Source organism: Mustela erminea, chromosome 6 (genome assembly GCF_009829155.1).
Source record: "Mustela erminea isolate mMusErm1 chromosome 6, mMusErm1.Pri, whole genome shotgun sequence".
Taxonomy (NCBI): Eukaryota; Metazoa; Chordata; class Mammalia; order Carnivora; family Mustelidae; genus Mustela; species Mustela erminea.
In genome coordinates, this window is record NC_045619.1 from 47,265,966 (window position 1) to 47,289,268 (window position 23,303).

Below are 23,303 nucleotides of genomic sequence, written 5' to 3' on the forward strand. Positions count from 1 at the left end.
CCCTATGCAGAGGGTGTTTGGATTTCTTACTCTGAGCTAAGCCAAAGGAGAGGCGCTTTACCTGACTCATTAATCCTCATGACAGCCCTAGGAGGTAGACACTAGTATCCCCAGTTTAGAGAAAGCAAAGTGATTACACAGGTTAACTTGCCTGCCCAGGGTCTCACAGCTAATAAGTGATATGCAAGGAAACCAAGCAGGCTGCCCTGATTCCTGAGCACGTGCTCACTCCCCTCCCCACCATCACTGCCCATCTCATGCTCCAGCAGCTGACAGGACTGACTAGCTTCTACTTCTTCTTTGGGCTTTGGTCAAGCTGATTGCTAAGAGAAGCAGATGGAGGGAATAATCTGTTTATTATTCCACTGAAGCCCCTGCTGGTGTTCCATCTGCTTTATAGAAACATGCATGCACACACATGTACACATGCCCATGAGTGTGCATGTGTACACACACATGCGTGAGCACACATGCGCGCGCACACACACACACACACACACACACACACACACACACACTGCCGCAGACAAAAATCAGAGGTGGCCCACAGATGCTAAGACCTGACCAATGTATCACTTGCTTTACATCACCCAGCCTCCCCCACCACCATCTGCAGGCAGAGATAGATGGTCCACAGCTCCCAGGACCTGCCCCAAGTGGCATGTCCAAACACCTTCATGAACAAGGAGAGAGGTTCCCCGCAGTAACCAGCTTTCTCTAGGACTCCAAAATCACATCTGTGCCTTCCAGACTCAAAGGAAATTATTCAACAAGATAAATCCGTAGTGTCAGATAAAATTGTTTTCAGGAGGCTTTATACACACAGGGAAACTCTTAAACGACTGTTAAAATAAACCTCATGCTTGTAAAAATAATCACTTTGCTATAAATGTCCCAAACACTTATTTACTACACCCAAACGTGCAGAGATGGCATTGTTGGGCATCCCACCCCCGCTGTCGGCGAGGCTTGGTTTCAAGCTTTGATCCCACCCTGTTCTACACTTTTATTTTCTGGCTGTCATCGTCTTGCTCAGAACAGGGGAAGCTGCCAGGCCTCCTGGGAGTGTGAGAGAACTACCCCCTTTTTCACTCTCAGAAAAGCCTTCTTCATCTTAGTTCTCTCCTCCCCTTCTAGGCTCAGGACAGCTGCCACATGTTTGGCCTTGGGCAGACAAGAAAAAAGCACACAGAGGATCAATCCACCAGAGAGTACTACAGACAAATCCAAGTCAAATCCACAGGACCTACTAATAGACATACATATACCTTTGGGGAAACAATGCTCCCCAAAGGTGTGTGTAGGGAACATACAGCAAGGCCCTTCCTTTCATTACTCTTGCTTCCTCCACCCACCTGCCCGTCGACCACCTACCAGTCCTTTCTTGTTACCATCGGATAGGCTCTGTTCCTATATCACTTTCCTCAACCCAGATGCCCTCTGTTCCTTCCTTTATCAACTCTCACCTTTTGTCACACAGCATCGCCACCTAGAGCATTCAGACAACGGCCAAGATGTCAAAAATCTGTCGGTAACAATAACTCTAGGATTTTAAAAGAGTCTAAAAAGCAGCAGTGAGGATCCCCCAATGGCTGGCCTTTGGATTTAAACATAAAGATAGTTTCCCTCTGATACACCAGTGTTCATGAGAAATCCGAGCAGAAATGTTCATCAATATTCCAAAGAAGGAGGAGGAGGAGAAGAAGAGAAGACAGAAGAGAGGAGGAGAAACCAAACACCCTTTCTCTCATATGTTAAGATTATTTTGTATTGAAAAATAAGACTGGAATTTAAATCTAATGTTAGTGTTTAGAGCCACAGCCAATTCAGAGTTAGATGAGTAAAGATGACATTTCCAATCATTAATTCACTAAATGTTTCATTCATTCATTCAACATTTACTTAGTATCCACTATGTGTTCAGGAATAAAATAAGAGATGAGTTCACAACCCAGGGAGAGAGACAAGAACATCGGCTAGAGTAGGACATGGCGTTAAGCGTTAGGATGGTTGTAGATAGAAATACCGTGTGGCCTGTTAGGCTGGCCAGAGTGGGGTGGTGGTGGCAAGGACTCCTTGCAGGTGATACACTTCAGAAGGAATTTTCAAGGATGAGTAGATAGTTATCAAGAAAAAAATTCTAAGAACAGAAAAGAACATGTGCAAATGAACCTTAAAACTCAGCAGGAGGACTCCTGTGGAAATGTGCCACTAGTGTGGCAATAGCCATGTGAAGAACGTGTCTGAGACTGAGAACAGTGCCTGTTGTGGCCTCCAGTGAGAGCTGGATGCACTTCTGTTTCAACCACAGTAGCAACTGTGGGATGTGTGTCTGTCTCTTTCTACTGAACTCCAAACTTCTCTAGGGGAAAGACTGCCTCTTTTTGTACACATCCTAGAACAAGGCCTAATTGTTAGGCCTAATTATTCAAAAAATATTTCATCTGTTGGATAAGTATTAGAATTTGAATGGATAAATGGAATTATGAATAGTGCAAGGTGTTATCTAGAGAAATTAGCAGACACCAGATCACAAAGGTTCATAGGCATCAAGATAAGGAATTCATCTTGAAAGTTATGGAGACATTGGAACATTTTCATCACATGGATAACATGATGAGGTTTATTGTTGTAAAAGGCCATCCTGCTTGCTCTTGGGAGATTAGACTGAAGTTGAACAAGACTAGAGCAAAGAAACTAGTCAAGGTTATGGCAACATGAGCCTTCCCTCATTACTTAACACACAAGCAAAAGGTCCCTGCTATAGACCAGGCAGAGTGCGAAGTGCTGACACACAAAGACAAAGAAGACTTAATAGTTAAAGGTCTTGGTTCTTCAACTAGGCCCAGGTTCAAATATGGCTCTAGATTTGTGCCACCAGCTGTGCAACCTGGGGCAAATTCTCTAGGCTCTCTGTGCCTCAATTTCCTTATCTTTAGAGTATAATAAGAGCATCAACCTTACAGAGTTATTGTGAAGATGAAATGAGATAATGCATTTAAGATATTTAGTATAGTTCCTAGCTCAATAACTACCACCCTTTATCATTCCTATCTGTGCTCAAGAAGTTCATAGACCAGTCAAAAAGCCTGACATAAACACATACCATTGCATTGTGATAGGACAACAAAGATGTACACGGGGCATTAAGGGTCACCTAAATGACCCAACAGGAGCAAAAGGAAACCAGGAAAGCTTCAGGAACAGAGGTCCATGAGGCCAGAATAGTCAGCAAGGACAGATCCCTGGGTCATGAAGGCCATGAAACTCAGAGACAGTGCAGGGGAGGTGGAGGCAAGAAGGTAGAAGAAAGCACAGTGATTTGGAACCAATTTGTATAAGCTTGTGCACATCTCTTCCCCACGCCATATTTAGTGTTTTCATGTTAGCAACTTGAAACCAGCCATAGAGGGTGTATTTACACCACGGAAATTGGCAAACACCTCAAATTGGGATTTTTTTCCCCCCAAGAGTTGGTTGTTGAACATTCACCAGCACATCACTGAATGTGGGTGGTATTTGAGAGGAGATGCCTACTAGACTCTGTGATGGGATGGAAGGAATCTAGGCAAGTCACTAGTCCCTGTTTTAGCATGGTGATTGGTGGGAGGTTGTACTGGTGCCTTGAGATAAGGAAAATGAGAGAGTCGGGTGAGGAGCAAGAGAAGGAGCTTGAGCATTTTATCTGCTCTGGCTGGTATCATGTCCTCCCGTTTTTGCACTTAGACAAAAAGGAGCACCGGGGCCCTGCTCCCAAGAGGAACTCCACCTAATGACCTGGAGGTCTGGGAATCTCCCCAGTTCTTCTTGTACAGATAAGCCTACGTTAATCCAGGAAGAATCTAATCAGTTCTTTAAAACCACAGTGAACATGACCCATTGTTGGAAATAGTGACCAAATTAAAAGACTGTCTCTGGACTTTAACATGATATGAATCACCTGAAATTTATGTCCCCAATAATCAAAAGATAAAACGAAAATTAACCTTTATTCAACTTGAGTAAAGAAAGTTCAAGCACATTGTGTAACAGGAGGGCAACGCCCATGTAGGTTTTCCAGAACTGTCACAGGTGCAAAATTCTAGAAAGGATCATTAAAAACTTGGCTACTGGACTCTTAAGAGCAGCAGAAGACATCGAAGAGACTGCCTGCACTTCATTTCCTGGCCTGTTCTGCTTTCCAACTACCAGATTCAGAGACTCTCCGTGGAAATGGGTCTCTTGATTTCAATGAGACACTTGCTATAAAATTGTTGCAAATTTTGCTAACAAAATTGCTAATTAATTCATTCAACATTTAATTAATATTTGATGAAGTGTCTATGTGCTAGCCACCAGGATACAATAGTGAGCAACACTCGATCTTACCCTCAAAGTAGGGAAGGGCACAGAAAAAGACCAGGCAGTGCCAATATAGTGTGATAAGTCAGACCCCAGGAGCAGGGCTTCCATCTGATTTGAGGGAGGCAGTCAAGGATGGTTATATTTGTCAATGAGATGGAGAAAGGCAGAGGAAATTGCATTAGGATTAGGAGAATTTATACCTGGGAAAACAATTATATCCCAAAATGCTAACCCGGAGAAAAATCCTAAAATTTAGTATGAAATGCCTCTGCTCTCCTCCTTGTCAATAATGTTATTTGTGATTTTTATTTTATTTTCAGTGTTCCAAGATTAATTGTTAATGCAACATACCAAGTGCTCCATGCGATACAGGCCCTTCTTAATACCCACCATCAGGCTCCCCCCAAACCCCAACCCCCTCCCCTCCAAAATCCTCAGTTTGTTTCTCAGAGTCCACAGTCTCTCATGGTTCGTCCCCCCCACCTCCAATTTCCCCCCACTCACTTCTCTTCTCCATCTCCCAATGTCCTCTGTGTTACTCCTTATACTCCACAAGTAAGCAAAACCATATAATATTTGACTCTCTATCTGCTTGACTTATTTCACTCAGCATTATTTCACTCCAGTCCTGTCCATGTTGATACAAAAGTTGGGTATTCATCCTTTCTGAAGGAGGCATAATACTCCATTGTATATATGGACCCAATCTTCTTAATCCATTGGTCTGTTGAAGGGCATCTTGGCTCTTTCCACAGTTTGGCAACTGTGGCCACTGCTGCTATGAACATTGGGGTACAGATGACCCTTCTTTTCACAACTGTATCTTTGGGGTAAATACCCAGTAGTGCAATTGCAGAGTCATAGGGTAGCTCTATTTTTAATTTCTTAAGGAATCTCCACTGCTTTCTAAAGTGTCTGCAACAACTTGCATTCCCACCAATGGTGTAAGAGGGTTCCCCTTTCTCCACATCCTCCCCAACACTTGTTGTTTACTCTCTTGTTGATTTTGGCCATTCTAACTGGTATAAGGTGGTATCTCAATGTGGTTTTGATTTGAATCTCCCTGATAGCTAATGATGATGGACATTTTTTCATGTGTCTGTTAGCCATTTGTATGTCTTCTTTGGAGAAGTGTCTGTTCATGTCTTCTGCCCATTTTTTGATGTGATTATCTGTTTTTTGTTTTTGTTTTTGTTTTGTTTTGTTTTGTTTTTAGAAGAATAAGGAAGGCAAACTGGTCAAGTATACAGATGGCCTGAAGGATACAGGCAGGGAGTGATATGTTTTGAAAGAGTTGGGTCTAATCTCAGGCTGACTGGGTTGATGGCTAACTCTGACAAGAGGACAGTTAGCACATTAAGTGTTTAGCTCTACGTTTACTTTTTAAATTAACATAAACAGGAGATGGGGAAACTTGGTTTATGAGTGAATAGGGATACAGACAAAGGTCTTTTAGTTGGGCCATCATGAGGAAGTATCGGGAAGACAAAGAAACTAATGTAGAATTATACTAATAAAATCACTGAGTACAGAACTAGGATGGTGAGGCCCTCTTCTTCTATGCACATATCTGACCTTGATGACCCGGGCTCCACACCTTCAGAGGAATGTTGACAAATAGGGTGTCTAGGGGAGATCCAGCAGAGTGGGAAAGACTCACCAGTCAAGCCACACAAAAGATGGTCAATGGAGAAGAACAATAACAATACTTGGTAAGTCTTTTGAGCACTTTTTATGGACCAGTATTGTGCTAAGGATTTTACATTTCATTCTCATTTGACTTGCAAAATAATTTTATTCTATCAGATAGGTACTATTATTATCTCCATTTCTCAGAAAACCAAATGTCCTTAGCCTGCTTAAGCAACTTACTCAAGTTATAATAAGCACAATTGTTCTTACACGGGCTCCGGTGTTTTCTACTCTCCCATAATATATGTGTTCTTGAACAACCTTGCTTTCTGCAAAATCATGCAAAAGAATGAAGGAAAGTAGGGTTGGGGCAAACAACTCAAAAACTAATGAAAAACAATAACATTCATGGTAAAAATGTAAAGGACATGTCAAAGGTATTATTAATATTGTTATGTGCTTCAGCAAATACAGAAAGTTTCCCTTTATAGAAAAGAAGATGGAAGGCATTGCAAAAAAGAGTTATAGCTGCTGAATTATGAAGACAAGGGGAGAAAGAGGAGGAACTTGATACTTGATTGTGATACCTGACTTAAATCAATTACATTAGAGCCTACCCTTCCTGAGCTCAGGACTCTCCTCCTCTCTCAGAATAGAAAAAGCTTTTGCCAGCAGAAAAGAAGGTGGCTGGACCACTACTGAGAAGGCAGCTGATGGTGTCTGCCATATACAACTTAAAAATGTAGTAGATCTATGACCTTTCAGCATCAACATTATGACAGTTCCAGATGAATGTGTCTTATTTGCTTTTTCACAGACTCAGGAACCACTCAGTGTAAATAATAAATGATTGTTGATTGGTTCAGTACCTTTGGACCGCTGCCCTTATGGCAATTTGCACAGCTTCTTGGTGAATAATGTAAACTTTTGCATGGGATTTAAAGTAGGAGGGGGAAATGGTCAGTCTATTGCCCCCATGTAACCTCGATTTTCATGTCATATTTCAATGTTTAATTAATTGGTTATCAAGTTCACACTTCTTCTCCTTTCAAATTAATGATCTGGAATATAAATTAAGCAAGATACTCTGGCTTTTCTGGGAATCTGGGAACCCAGTTTTCCAGGAGCTGTAAAACCTTACAGCCGAGCTTCCTCCCAGCCCTTCAACATGAGGATGAAACTTTTATGCTTTGTGCCCTTTCTCTTCACTAACATATACTAAGGTTAATATACACAGGGAAATGAATAAAACACAATCAACTGCATGTTAACCAATATTAATTTTTAACTGTGGAAGAGAAATTTGGCAAACAGAAGCTTACAACCTTTCTTTCAAGTGGTATAGGAACACATCAAGAAATCTCATTTATTTTATGTTCAAAATTGTTGAAGAATTATTGCTCTGGTTTGGTCTCTTAGCAGCTCTAATTTCACCAAGGGCCAAAAAAGAGAAAGAAGAAGGAAGAAGGGAAAGTATGAAGAGGAAAACACCCCAGAGGACGGAGAGCTAAAGGGCGGCTATCTACCCATAAGCTTACCAGGTGGTTTGGATCCTCTGGAATGTACAATGTTGAATATGAAATCGATGCCCCCAGTGGGTGGACCCTGCATGGCACATATTCAGGGAAATATGCCACAGAAGCTGCCCACCCTGTGGCTCTGAAGAGCACCCGTCCTGCCTCAGCAGTGCCTTCCTGTCCTGCCAAGCCAGGTAGATAGGGGGTTAGGGAGGGGAAGGCAGCCCAGCAGGACACTGACCGAGGACTGGGTCATCTGCGACTGTGGGATGAAGACTCAGATCTTCTTGGATGTGAGAAATAATGGAGGGAAATCCAACAGACTTGGAAGAAGACCTGGCTTGGGGCTTTTATTTATTGATTTGATAAATGGGTTGGAGTGATGACTATGCATCAGCCCCTGGCCGCTTAGGCCAAAGGAATGAATGAGACATAGTTCCTTCCTTCCAGTTGTCTGTGGGAGGGAGACCCAGAAAAAGGCAATATATGCCTTTTCAAGGCATGTATTTCATGATGAAGTGGAAAGTACTAGGAATGTGCAGAAGCCCCAAGGGAATGATGCGAAAGCAGAGACCTCCATCGTCAACAGCAATTAGCCAGGTGAGCAGGGCAGAGAAGGGCAATCCAGAAGCAGGAGCTTCATACAACATGAAGGCAAGGAAAAGCATGAGATCTGGAGAACTGCCACCAGGCCAACTTGAGATAAATTCTAGTTCTGCTGAACTTCCCTGGGCCTGTTTCCTTATCTGGCGGGGGGGTGGGGGGTTGTTACCACCTTAGTGCATGGCTCACAGACTAAATGTGATGTGTAATCCTGACAGGTTCCTGAACCTGCTGACAGGTTCACCCGAGATCAAACTACTCAGGCCTCTCTGAACTTTCCAACAAGGCCTACTTTGATGTTTCTGTCCGCGTTGTCCAATTGTAGCAAGAATCCTAATGGTAAGTTTAACCAGAATCATCCATCCTCCAGATCTGATCACCCTTGACATCTAATCAGGTTCCTCAACCTCACCTTGCCCCAGGAGACGGCGGGTCACCCTAGCCTGCTTCCAGCAAGAATTCTGTTAGGCTAGTCTAGCTAGAATCCCTCTCTTACCCTGCTCCTGGGCTAGACAGTCCCACTTGCCCACACAGAGTTGAGCCCAGTCTCTCTTCCCCATTGCAAATTTCCATCACAGTGGTCACTAGACCCATCTTGATAGTCCCTCCCTTGAATAAAGTCATCCTTACCAGGCTTTAACAAGTATCACCAATTTTTTCTTCAACACTACTAGTGCTCAGCACATAATAAATGTTCTTTCCCTTCTTAATCCTTCTCTGCTCCTCGTCCTCACACCCCAAACACAGGACTCAGAACAATAGATCAATCACTGCAGTCAAGGCAGATCAGATCATCAAAGCAGGGGGTTAAGTGAAGGCCCAAATGATAGGAACTTACTGGCCCTGTTCTGGAAAGTGGGTGCAGTGAGGTAGCCAGAGGCGAGTTTGTGGGAGATTAACATGGTGACTGGGGAGAGGTAAGGGAGAGGAGGATAAAAGGGAGGAGATTTTCCAAAGGCTGGCTATGTTTACTGAAGTATTAGTCTGACTTCTACCCTAGAATATGGAAGCCAATGAGCCAAGCCAAGTGTTACCTCTTTCTCCTTGAAGGGGTATCCAGAGGGAAAGAGCTTTGGACTTGGGATGAGAAGATAAAGGTTTTGTCACCACCACTGGCATTTACCAGGGTGGTTTTAGACATATCTTTCAACTTCTTTGAGGCTCCATTTCTTTCATCTGTATAATGCCTTCCTCTCAGGATTGCAAGAGGGACCAATGAGTGACAGAAATGAGAGTTTGTGAAATGTCAAATGCCATCAACAAATATAATACAACTGGATGAGTGAGAGGAAAACCTTGAAGATGGGTAAGGAATGAACTGGCAAAATAAAACAATGTCAAAATTGGTGGCTAAGGGGTGCCTGGGTGGCTTAGTGGGTTAAAGCTTCTACCTTCCGCTCAGGTCATGATCCCAGGGTCCTGGGATCAAGCCCTCCATCGGGCTCTCTGCACGGCAGGGAGCCTGCTTCCTCCTCTCTCTCTGCCTGCCTCTCTGCCTACTTGTGATCTCTGTCTGTCAAATAAATAAATAAAATCTTTTTTAAAAAATTGGTGGCTGAGTATACTTTTATTTTTTCCAACATTTCCATAAACAGCCAGCAAAGGGAGGACCAAGTCCAAAGCATGGTTTCCAGCCCTGACTATCATGAAAGGCTAACTCAGATTTTCACACAGGAGCCTCCTTCTTCCAGGAGCAGACTTCTGTCTTTCTGTCATCCCCATGCAGATACAAAGAAGAAATGAAAGTTCTCCAAATACTTCTTAAGGCACAACACTTCTTGAGATGCATGAATCACAGATTTAAAAAAAAAAAAAAGATTTTATTTATTTTTTTGACAGACAGAGATCATAAGTAGGCAGAGAGGCAGACAGAGAAAGAGGGGGAAGCAGAGAGCCCACTGCAGGGCTCGATCCCAGGACCCTGGGATCATGACCTGAGCCAAAGGCAGAGGCTTTAAGCCACTGAGCCACCCAGGGACCCCAGGATAAGAGATTTCAAAGTGCCCTTCTACTGATCAATTGAAATTAGCCTAGTCTTTACTAGATCTTACTCTTCTATAGTCACACAGAAAAATCATCCCAAAGTACATTTACTTTTAGCAGAAGAGTCTTGGTTAGCTCCAACCTTGGAAAATTTGTAAGAAATAGTTTGTAGATGTCCTTTCTGCCTCTTCCTGCATATAAAACATCTTGTGTGACTTAACAGATTTGTTTCAAAGCAACAGGCTTGCCTAACCAACAAGGGAAAGAAGAAAAGAGGATTGTTGCTTCCACCCTTTGCATCTGTGGAATCCACTGCGTGTGCACAATGCATGTGGGACAAGGAGAGTAAAATTCCAGGTGAGATTCTCTAATCTGTTCTGTCCTGTTCTAATACACACACATAGAGAAATAGCTATACAAATTTTAAAAACTGTTATTATACATGCTTTTATGAGCAGTTAAAAATATAAGTTGTACCGGGATCCTTTATAGACTATTAAATAGTAATATACTCTTTCAATTCTCTTTGGACTTTCAACCTTTACCTCCTAATTATCCACAGGCAAAACAACAAAAAATAATTAAAACCATTAGTACCTTTCAAAGAAGAAGAGAATTTAGTTCAGTTATGTGCCTCAAAGCCAGCTTCCCCAAACCCTGTCAAAACCTGGTTGAATGACATGTTTGAGGTCATCAATTACCAAGGTCAGCAGACAGCATTCTTCATATGAATTTTATGTCATCCCAGTCTTTCTGGAAAGACAATGACGGATCAAAGAACTAGTTCTCCTACAGTGAGAGCATCCTCAGAATGTAGATTATATGAAGCAAGTTCTCCCCTTAAACTAAATTTGCAGTCTCCCATCTTCAGACCTTCTTAAAGATTTACTGTGAAATTAGCACAAAATGCTTTAGACTATTCAAGAACAGGACAATAATAACAATATATTGTTTTCAGCTTTGAAAACATTTTTTGAGCATTCCCCAAGCAAGGAATGCTCAAAAAACCTTGGAAATACAGTATTTTCACAGTTCCGTCTTTTCTGAAAAATGTTGATTTCAAGACCAATATGGAAAAGCTGAACCTTTTGCAATAAAAGGAAATACTCAGTACTTTGTCCTATGTTGCTTGGCAACTAAGGGCTATAAATGGATTTTATGATTATAAAGGCTCTGGAATTAATGTGAACATGTAAAAGTTGTAATAACTCCCTGGAGACAGGAGTGTTTCTTTGAAAAAGAAGTGTGTGTGTGTGTAGCTTGTACTCATTCTTGTTTCAAAAGCAAGCAAGCAAGCAACTTGGTTCCTTCACACTTGCAAATGTTATAATAAAATCAATAGCTATCATTTATTTCCTCATTCATCTCCATAACCCTAAGAACCAGATGTTATTATCCCCATTTTACAGATGGAGAAAACTGAAATGTTAGGATGTTAAGTCATTAGCCCAAGGTCCACAACTAAGCAGCAGGGGAATCAGGATTCAAACCCAGGTCTGCCTGGTTCACCAAAGCCTATGCCACCACCCACAGCCACAAATTCACAGGAAGCATATTTCTCAGCTCCTAATATTTGAGGCTATTGATCGGCTTCACCCTGGTGGAGTGACACTCCTTCCAGCTGTCAAGTCATCTCACGTTCTCCTTAGAACACATTATCTCACATTACTGAGCATGACAATTGCTTCTTATGTTGCTACCATCAGCGAATCAGATATCGGAGTATCCTCTCACTGGGCTTTTTGTTCTGACTCTGGTTACCAAAAAAAGCCAAGTTGGAGAGTCAATATTTCCTACTACACTTCTGAGGAACCCCGCTGCCCCAACCCCCTCTACAGATGTTTGATTTGCTCTGAGCAGTGCTCAGGCCAGGGCTGGTATTCTTCTAGCTTTGCATTCTTACTGGGTAGCCTTGTCTTCTGGGAATCTGTAACCGCCTGCTCTATGAACATAAACTACTGCCTTTTTATCCCTAACACCTCATCTCATAGCATTGGAGCTGGGTTTTGCAAAAAAGAAAAAGAAAAAGCCGGATGACACTAATGTACCAATCACTCAGACTCCAGAATAATTTCATCTATGGAATGGAATTACATGCAAACTGGCGCCCTGTCATACACACGCGTGCGCGCGCACGTGCGCATCCCAGTTATTTGAACAGGAGCCGGAAGTTCGGCAGCTAAGTCTACAGATGGTCCTCTGCAACCTGTTCAGAAAACACCGGGCGGAGTGAGGAGGAACACAAGCCCCTGGAGTAAGACAGGCTTCTGCCTAGCTCCAAGCTCTCAGACATAATAGCCGTGTTCCTTTGGGCCAGATACAAACTCTGAATCTCTCTTTCCTCATCTATAAAGTGGTGATAACATTATCTCATTGTTCATTTTGTTGTGCAAATTAAGAATTAATACAGCTTAAGATTTGGTACAGCGTGTCACATCAAGTGTTCATTACAGGCTAGTAGTTTTCTGACTGATCACAGGCTGCTTCAGGGAGCTTCTTTAAAAGAATGAACATTTTCTTAATTATAGGTTACTGATAAAACTACTGCACTGGGCAGTAACAGTGGGTCAGGCACCATGCAAAGCCCTTTGCCTAAGATCATCTTACTTCATTCTCATTCCTCTCCTATGAAACAGTATCTACTTCACTTGATAGCTGAGGACACAGGCTCAGAGAGACCCAGTCATTTGCCAAGGCTGCACCCTAAGTCCATGGTAAAGCTGAGATTTCCACCCAGGGCAATCTGGAAGCAAAGCCTGTGGTCTAAGAACCACGTCACTCATCACCACACATGCAGATTGGAGTCAGGAGCTCAGGGTTAATGTGTGTGATTTGTAAAGGTGCCTAATTTCCAAAGGTCATGTGGGTGGACTATAAAAAATGGGCAAGACCTGTAATCAGACAATCCCCAAGATCATTCCTGCAACCCCCATTACCTTGACTGTGTTCCCTGATGCTTGGACTTTTTTTTTTAAGTGGGCTCCACACCAAGCATGGACCCCAGCATGGGGCTTGAACTCATGACCCTGAGGTTAAGACCTGAGCTGAGATCAAGAGTTAGACACTTAACTGACTGAGCCACTCAGGCGCCCCTGGACCTTTATTCTTCCTCAGGATTGCACCATCCACTCCTCTCTTAGACTCCGAAAGTCTCCTGATGGCTTCTAAGTATTCATTTTGATTCATAGCTAATGGCTCAGTTTGAGTCAGAGCCTGAACCTGTCATAAAGGGACTTGGGTTTTGAATCTCTCCATCCCCAGTTAGCATCTCTGCCTTGTTTTCTATTGAACATCACACCACCTTCATTCCCTTCCTGCTAATAGATCCTTTTAAGGAGAACAGAGGAAACCACCCTAGGTCACAGATCCAAGAGTAATCTACATAACAAACATCGGTGAGGAGCTGTGACTTCCTCTCCAGAGTTGGTCTGGATATTTAATACCCAGAGAAAATGAGATATCCAGAGAAAAGTGAGAAAATGAGCACAAACTGAACAGCTACATATAAGGCAAAAGAAGGGCCCCTGTTTCTCCACCAGAAATTCTGGTCAAGAATTTCACTCACTTAACACACATTCAACAAACATCTTTTCAGTAACGGCAACATGCAAGACAGAGAGCCTTCAAAGATGAGCGAGACAAAGACAAATCCTTACAGGGAGATGCTTACACTGTCCTCTGTGGGAGACAGACGTGCAAAACACAGAAACTGAACTTTGATGTGAAGGGTGCGCACCCAAGGGTGTAGACAAAGTGCGGGAGAAGCATGGAGAATTTTGCTTCTAACTTAGCTCAGGGAAGTCTGCTGGAGAAAGAAGTAGGGAAGTGCATTCTGGGGAGAGGGCACAGTCAAAGAGCCAGTGTTATGAAAGGGCAGGAAGCATTCAAGAAACCATGAGAAGTTGTGAGGCTGGGGTATAGGTAATAGTAAGAACAATATTGAAGATAATAATAGTAATAGCAAAAATATAGTAATCCAGGGACTATTCTGAGCCTCATGTAGACAGCATCATGTCACCTTCCCAAACCCTATTAGATAGTTACAAGGAATATTCTGGTTTTATAGGTACATAAATGAGACACAGAGATATGAAGTAGGAGGAAGATCACACAGCTAGCAAGGGGCAGAGTCAAGATTGGAACTCTGGCTTTGGAGCATGACCTTAACCACTTATATCAAACCACCTATAACAGATATGAGCATGGAGGAGTCCCCTGCGATAGGACACCTGGAATGTCATCTTGGGACAATTACGCTAAGCTCAGGCAAAGGAGATTCAACAGAAATGTTTAAGCAATGGCATCTACATGAGTCAACAGCAAAGTGGAAGATGGTCAACAGAAAGACAGAAGTTAAGAGATTCTTGCAAGAGATGAAATCTCTGAACAAAGGGGGGGCGGTTGCAGCCGAAAGACATCTCTGAGGTGGAAGCAACAATTTGATAAAAGATTAGCTATAGAGTGTAGAAGGAGTCATCAAGAGTGACACCCCAGTTTCCAGTTTGGGGGGTTTGTTGAAGAGCAAAGGGAACATGGGAGGCAGTGAAGACTGAAATCAGAGAGAAGATTAATGAGTTCCACTTTGAATGTGTGGATTTGGGAAAACTGAGGGACACCCAGGCTCAAACACATGTACTTTAAAAGGCTATAAATCCAGATATTGGCAATAGAACTTGGGGAATGCTCAAAAAATGTTTTCAAAGCTGAAAACAATATATTGTTATTATTGTCCTGTTCTTGAATAGTCTAAAGAACTTGGGATATGTTGACCCATGGGAATGCCCACTCAGGGTAAGCTTTGATGTTCCAATAAGAACATCACATTATATGATCACATTATATGTAGAACAGGGAAAGATCTAGAGCAAGCCCAAATGTCCAGCCATAAGAACTGGTTAAATTACAGAACATCTCCAATAAAAGTGCTCCCACATGTTCCTGGGGGCTAAAAGGGGGAGGTGTTCTCCTTACTCTTCTGCTGTTTTCAGATCAGCTTTCCGCCTCCCTTCTTCCAATGAAGCACATATCAGATGACCAGGCCCCTCCTGGTAGCGCCATCTAGGAACCTCTCGCTCATTCACTATTGCTGTCTCACTGGACACCCAGCATGTGCTTCCCTCTCTTCCTCTCTGCAACACCACTTTCACCATCACTCAGGGCTTCCACATCCACCCGATACTCTCCCAGCCTCTCAGGTTCTTAAACCCCTCATCTCCCACCTTTTCTCCACCTCACCTCAGACACCTTCCGTCATGGCGCCCTGCGAAACCCTGGCATCAAACCAGTAACTGCACCACCCTCTGAAGTCTCAGTTCCAAGTGTTGTCTTCTGACCAGCCCATCCTTTCCACTCATTGACACTGGTGCTTCTACTCTTATCATTTCACCCACTGGGATCCCCCATTCATAAACCTACCGCCACCTTTCCACACCTCTTCACCCCTTGCGACTCGCCTTTCCCTTTTTACCCCGCTGAGGAGTCAGGGCCCGTCACTCCAATTACTCCCTTGCAAAGGCTAGTCACTCTCTTCCCTTCTCTCACCTGGGACTCACCTGGGAAAACCTCAACTTTGTAAAAACCCAATTCTTCCCCTACCCTAAGCCTGCACTTAAGTGGCTGAGTAGAAAATCATTCAAACATAATGACTGGCCTCACTTAAAGCAACAGAGCACAAGTCTCACACAGACACAGCCCTGACCAGCAATCCTACCCCTGGTGGATGAGTTGCCGGAATGCCACCTCCTCAGAAGCATTCCCGGTTACCTGAGCTTATGTCACCTGCTCTCCCTGCCATCTTCAGTCTCTCTCTGCACAACTATCTGGTTTTATTCTCTTCATAATTATTGACTCTCTGAAGTTATTCTATTCCCTTGCTTGTCTTCTCTCTTCAGCCAGATGAGGAGCAGCTCCCAAACAAGGACTCTGTTCACCACTGAATCCCTCCGCGTGAGGGCAACCCCTGGCTCACTTTGGCTGTTTCAATTTTAAAAAGGGGACATGTGAGGAACTCGCATCCACATTCTACCGGGATGATCTTCAAGCAAGTTAACCTGCTCCAGCCTCCTGATTCTCATGGGAGGATAAAAATCCCTCACAGGACTGTGCTGATGTCACACAGAGAAAGCGCTAGCAAGGTAACAACGAGAATAACAATAGCTAATATTAATTAAGCTCTCTGTGCCAGGCGTAGAGATACTACAACCAAAATTTGGGATAATGCTGTTATCCGCATTTTCTAAATAAGGAAACTAAGACCTGCAGTGGTTTCCTCCTCCATCATCCGAGAGGCAATAAATGGCAGAACCAGAATTCACATCGAAGACAGCTGACTCAGAATCCATGTTCCTAATTAAACTCTATGTCCAGCACGTAATAAATGTTCAATAAAATCGGTCCTACAATGATAACTATAGGACGTTGCCAAGACAAAACATCTAAAATTCCACCACTGAAGAACAACCAAACCTACACTTAGAGATGCAACCTTTTTCGATTCATTTGGTCAAAACATCTTCGTGTCCACTGAAAGCACACAGGGGCAAGGCTCAATACAGATGTGTGATGACATCTGATCATTCGCTGTTTGTACCTTCTGTGAATGCTCAGGTTTTATTGGCGCAGAAAGAAGAGGGCAAAAGGGTGCTGAGAAGCTGAGAAAGTGGTGGCCCCAAAGTGAAAGAAAAACAAAGAATTGAGGGCCTGGCCTGAGGCCAACGACACTCTTCCCCACAAAACAGCCTTGCCCAGGGCCAGCCTTGGGCACTGTAGCTTTGTCCTCCGGCACTGCTGATAGGTTTTCGGAGCTTCTGATGCCTCTCAGTTCAGGAAGTCAGACTCATCCACCAGTTAGAGTTGGTTTCACTTTTGGAGAAATAACATGCGAGGACCACTTCATACATTTACCATTCATCTGAGGCTTTCCATCACCTGGCAACACTTTTTCGGGTCTGCTTCCGTTTATTCTATTCACTAGAGCTTTCCGCTTCTTCCTGGGCAAGTTTTCCTTCTTCCTATATTTGAACTTGCTGGGTTCTCCAAACCCAAGTTCAATCACTCTTTGTTGACTAGAATAGTCTTTTGCATTGTTCTTTCATTCATTTATTCAATTAATATTACTGACTGTCTACTATATGCACATAGGCACATTTTTAAAAATAATTTATTCATAGTTTCCTTTTTTTTTTTAATTTATTCATTTGACAGACAGAGATCACAAGTAGGCAGAGAGGCTGGCAGAGAGAGAGGAGGAAGCAGGCTCCCCACGGAGGAGAAAGCCCGATGCAGGGCTTGATCCCAAGATCCTGGGATCATGACCTGAGCCGAAGGCCGAGACTTCAACCCACTGAGCCACCCAGGTGCCCCCATAGGCACTTTTCTAAGCAATATCTCTTCTCCTCCTCAACAATTCTGCTCACCTTCCTTGGAAGCCTTTCTAGATCCATCCCATGGGGGCTGGGCACTTGAGTTATTACTCCAGAGCTCTGTATTTTCCCCATTTGCCTGAACACGTGGCCCTCCAGGGTATCCCTGTACAGTTCATGGGCAGCAGATGTTTTTGCCTATCCTGCATCCTTACAATTCTTGCTTAATAACAGCTACCTAACATTTTAAATCTTAAGCAGAGAGAGGGCGGCAGACTATTTGGAAGTTTGTTGACAGCTGCTTCCTGAATGGACTGTTCTTCCTCTTAGATCTAAGGAGCTGTCAGGTGGTTCCTGCCTGACCACAGCTTCGGGTTCTAGAAGCCACCTGCTCCTCAAACTTCAAAGAACGTGCTGGAGTTTCAGTGGACCAGTGTCTTCCTTGTGTTTCTCCTTGTTATCTGCTCTTACTATGTGGTTTTTTCCCACTCCATGCAGTCAGGGTAGGAATCTCCTCTTTCGCTTTCAAGAAAAGCCAGCAAGTGTTTTAGAATGTACTTCAGGACAAGACCAAGAAGAGCTAAATAAGTTTTCAATTCAGAAAACTTCCTCCTTAAAGATTAAACACAATAAACAATTAAATATTCTTCTTAAATCAGTTTTTAAAAAATTTTTTAAAGCCTTTACTAATTGTCAGAGGGAGAGAGCACGCAAAAGCAGGGGGAGCTGCATGTAGAGGAAGAAGCAGTTTCCCCCACTGAGCAAGGAGCCCCATGCAGATCCCTATCCCAGGATTCTGGGATCATGAATTGAGGCGAAAGCAGGTGTTTAACCAAATGAGCCACCCAGGCATCCCTCAAATCATTTAAAAATAAATATATATTTTATTTATTTATTTGACAGACAGAGATCACGAGTAGGCAGAGGCAGGTTGGGGGTGGGGAGTGGGGGGGAAGAAGGCCCCCTGCCAAGCAGGGAGCCGGGTAAGGAGCTGAATCCCAGGACACTGGGATCATGACCTGAGCCAAAGACAGAGGCTTTAACCCACTGAGACACCCAGGCACCCCTCAAATCAGTTTTTATAAAATCTTCTAAAAAGCCTGAAAATAAAAGATGAGTTCCTCTGATATCAAGGTAGTCCAAAGAAATACCTAAGGAAACAAATTAAGAATGTGAAATCACAGCTTTCAAAAAAGGAAAAAAAAAAGAAGAAGAAGCAAACTGAAGAATGAGATTTACTGCATTTCATTTGCTTATTCCTTTTTATCCAGTGAGCTGTTGTAAGAATTAAATGAAATAATGAACATAAAGTGAATAGCATGGTACTGGGCACGTGGTAAATGTGTAATAAATGTTGTTATTAATCTGGTTCAAACTTAAGGTGAAATCGATAAAGTCCAAGTTAACCAACTTAAAACTTTTCAAGTATCAAAGGATATCTAATTTTAAAGATAAAATCATGACTGGGGCACCTGCGTGGTGCAGTCCTTAAGTGTCTGCCTTAGGCTCAGGTCATGATCCCAGGGTCCTAGGATCCAGCCCCACACCCAGCTCCCTGCTTGGTGGGAAGCCTGCTTCTCCCTCTCCCAATTCTTCCTGCTTGTGTTCCCTCTCTCGCTGTCTTTTTCTCTATATAAATAAATAAATAAAATCTTTAAAAAAAAAAAAAGATAAAATCATGACTTTCATGCAATATAAGATGAATGCACATCAAAGAATTAAACTACCTAATTTTTAAAAAAAGATTTATTGATTTATTTGAGAGAGCACGAGCAGGGGTAGGAGTTGAGGGAGAGGAGGAGAGAGAGGGAGAGAAGCAGATCCCTGCTATTCGAGGAGCCTCACCAGGACCACAAGGTCACAACCTGATCTGAAATCAAGAGTCCAACCCTCGACTGACTGAGCCACTCAAGGAGAATTCAAACAGCAGATCTAGATCTAGATCTACAACACCTATATCTATCCATCTAGGCCATGGGGTGGTTTTACAAGAAAATGCAAAATTGGTTTTTACCCACTTAAAGCAAGTTCATTTACATTATCTATAGACAAAATCATTTACATGGATATAGTTACCTGCAACATCTAGAGTTTTAAAATAGCTATAACACAATGAAAGGTATAAATCCCACAGAATTTGATACCCCCAGAAGGATGTGATCTAGGCATGGTTTACTAGGGAGGAGGTCTGTAATCTTTTTCACCTGTATCAAAGTCTTTTGTAATTTTTTTCTTTATACATGGATCTTAAACAGAAGAGTTTTGCTGAATTAAACTCATTCTCCTCTATTTAACATATCCTGATTACAACAATACATTTCAACTATTAAGTGCTTAAATAGTAAAGTATAAAGAGGAAAATGAAAATCCCCATGTTCTTATCACTAGGAGATAACAACTATTAATACTTGAAGCATACTCATCCAGTCAGTTCCGGGTCTGTGTGTGAGCATGTATGTATAGTTATTAAATGTTTTCATGTTCTTCTCTTTTTTTTTGAGATTTTATTTATTTATTTATTTGACAGAGAGCACAAGTAGGCAGAGCAGCAGGCAGAGGGAGAAGGAGAAGCAGGCTCTCCGCTGAGCAGGGAGCCAGACTCGGGACTTGATCCCAGGATGCTGGGATCATGATCTGAGCAGAAGGCAGATGCTTAACTGACTGAGCCACCCAGGCATCTCTATATTAACTGTTTACAAATCAGTTTTAATAAACTTTGTTCCGGGAAGTTACATGTACATGTATATATGTATACACATATATTCAATCATATATACCAATTTATAATCCCCCTTTCCCCTTTATATAATGAACAATTTTTAATCATCATTTTTATAGTTATAAATATTCCATTACATGGAAAAATCATAATTCATTTAATTAATCCAGCACTATTAGGAATTTAGCTCGTAACCAAGTTTAGTTATTGTAAATAAAATAAGGTGCTTCTCTTCTGATAACCTTTCTCTTGCAGTGGTACCAGCTTTCTTGAAAAAGCCCAACATGTCACATGGTATCAGTTCCCAGAGGACGTTGGGATCCCTAGAATACCGGATCTTTCTCTGCTTTAGTTCACTGACCTACCTATTGCATCAGTGGCAGACTGGGAATTAGAATTAGAATTGCTAGCCACCTGAAATTGCCCTTTGTTCTTGTCATTTTCCTGACACACATCATAAAGATTTCGGCATAAAGTTTAAAACAAAAACTAAGATCATCATGAGCTTTGACACGTAAGACCATTTAATTGAAAATGATATTGTTAATCCAGATACTTTTTTATCCTATTATTTTTTAAAGATTTTACTTCTTTATTAGAGGGAGAGCAAGCAAGAGAGAGAGAACACAAGCAGGGAGGAGCAGACTCCCCGCTGAGCAGGGAGGCTGACATGCATGGGGCTCCTTCCCAGGACTCCGGGATCATGACAGGAGCCGAAGGCAGACGCTTAACCAACTGAGCTAACTGGGCGCCCCAATCCAGATACTTATAAAAAAAATTATTTTTCTAAAGTAACCTCTATGCTCAAACTCATGACCCCAAAATCAAGAGTAGCATGCTCTATCAACTGAGCCAGCCAGGCACCCCAATCCAACACGTTCCTGAGGAAAATGCATTTAAGGCTTAGTTTCTTAGACTGAAGGATCTGAGGAAACAGAAAATAGCTTTCAGCTAGGTAACAAATTGCCACAATTTTTCTTGATTTTTCAGACTTCATTTTTTGTTGTTGTTTTTGTTTTTTTAAATACAAGATCGCATTTAATTAGAACTGACAGGGGCACCCAGCTGGCTCAGTCAGTTAAATAGCCAACTCCTGATTTCAACTCAGCTCATGATCTCAGGTGTGAGATGGAGCCCTGTGTCAGGCTCCATGCTCAGCAGGGACCTGCTTAAGATGCTCTCTCTTTCGCTCTCCCTCAGCCTCTTTCCTCCCTCTCCCTCTCAAGAAAAAATAAAAGAAAAGAACTGATACATCAACAGGAGCATGAGCAAATGGCTCTCCTCATGAGAATACCATATCTAATTTCGCTGTCCTCATTCTAAGGAATATTTCAGAAAGGAATCGTTAAGATCTAAGGGAAAGACTACAAACTACCAAGGCACAAGGTGGGTGCTCGGTATTTGCTCAAGAGTGGAGGTAATAAGAAATTGACAACTAGCTGTATGGTTTTCAGGCAGAAGGGAATCACTTAAGCTAGTGGCTCTTTTTTTTTTTTTATTTCTAAAAATGAGGAGAAATGACTGCTCCCTCATGAAAAGAAAGGCTTCAAATGGAGCAACACAGTTTGGTTTAAGCTAAGAAAAATACTATTAAAATAATAATCGGATATTTTAGCAAGCTACAGAGAAGACTCATGAAACTATCCTTAGAAACATCTGAAAATAAGACAAAGACAGTCTAGGAATCCTATTGGTGTAAAAGAAACCAGAAGGTAGACCAGATGAACTTTCTAGGTCTAGAAGGAATCAAGTAGACTTCATGATTTTATAAAATGAATTGGTGGTTTCCCTAAAATAAAGCATTAGTAGCTAGAGCTTGGAGATTGCTACACACTGCTAGAATGAAAGTTGCATAGAATATAAAATCATAGACTATAAAATAGAGCTATGTTAGTGTGCCTACTGTGTGCAAAGCCTGGCCCACGGGGACACACTGATCTGGCTACTATCAGAGACCAAGTATCCCGTGGGATGGGTCCCAACTGAGATAATGTGATAATTCTCTTGGTCTTACATTTCTTCTTGTTACTTCTGACAAAATCCAAGCCACAGAAACCACTATATTGTATTGATTCCTTCTGATGGTGACCTAGAATCTCACCAATTCTTTTGGACCATCACTCTGTATTTGGTACTTTTTGGTGTTGGGTCAATTCCATTCAACCTTTTAATATCTAGAATTTATTAGGCACTCTACAAATCATAAGAAAGGCCGAAAGCACTTCTCAATGTGCTGCAAACTGCCCTCCAGATTCTGTGAATAAACAGGTCTGCCCTCAATTCTCCTATTTCCTCCTGGGAAATACCTTTCAAATGTATAAAAGGTATGGTCACAGTTCCCTTCACATGGAAGTCTGAGCATGGCTGATGAAACACCAAATCCATACTGAAGTCTCCAATGGTAATGACATTTTCAACAGACCCTCCATGAGAACATCAACCCCACTAAATATGAGAAGCTTTACCATCAGTTCAGATTTTTAGAAGGAAGAAAATCTGTGTAACCATGTCCTATAGTATGTCTCTCTCAGAGGAAAAAGTACGCATTCCTATTGTATGCCTGTCCCTTCAAAAACAAATCATTATTCAGTTGCACATTATTAAAATGTTGTGAGGGGCACCTGGGTGGCTCAGTCAGTTAAGCCATTGCCTTGGGTTCAGGTCCTAATCCCAGGATTAAGATCCCAGTCCTGGGATTGAGCCCTGAATCAGTCTCTCTGCTCAGCAGGGAGTCTGCTTCTCCCTCTGCCTTCCTCTACTTGTGCTCAGGCTCTCCCTTTTTCTCTCTCAAATAAATAAGCAAAATCTTAAGAAAAAACAAAATAAAGTGTTGTGAAAAGCAAAAATGGGAAGGGGGAGGAGGTGTTCCTTTGCTGTTTTATATACTCAGAGAAAAACTATCTTAATAAGATCTTACATCTTTCCTGTGCTGCATTCAGTAATTTTAGAGACAAGACAAACCTGCAATTTTTGAAACGTAGGGGATTAGAAGAAATACAATCTAGCACGGGAAAGAGGCAAACACTGACAACACAGATATGCTGACCCCGTGATTTAACAGCCAAGCTAGAAGATGGAAATTCTGTGTTCTTTTAAATCACTACAATTGATTTTTGCTAGAAACACAGCAAATAAACCACCACT

The 23,303-nt window shown here is 42.3% G+C and overlaps 1 protein-coding gene and 1 long non-coding RNA gene across 2 annotated transcripts in view; both read right to left on the bottom strand.

Moving 5' to 3' along the window:
• MYRFL (myelin regulatory factor like) overlaps positions 1–23,303 on the bottom strand; it is a 123,221-nt gene that overhangs the window by 96,337 nt on the left and 3,581 nt on the right. The gene's annotated exons all lie outside the window — the stretch shown is intronic.
• LOC116593156 lies at positions 2,366–22,841 on the bottom strand. The gene is made up of 3 exons (XR_004286780.1): positions 21,525–22,841; positions 12,321–12,328; positions 2,366–2,378 (listed from the first exon to the last, which is right to left on the bottom strand). It is a non-coding gene; the product is annotated as an uncharacterized LOC116593156 (long non-coding RNA).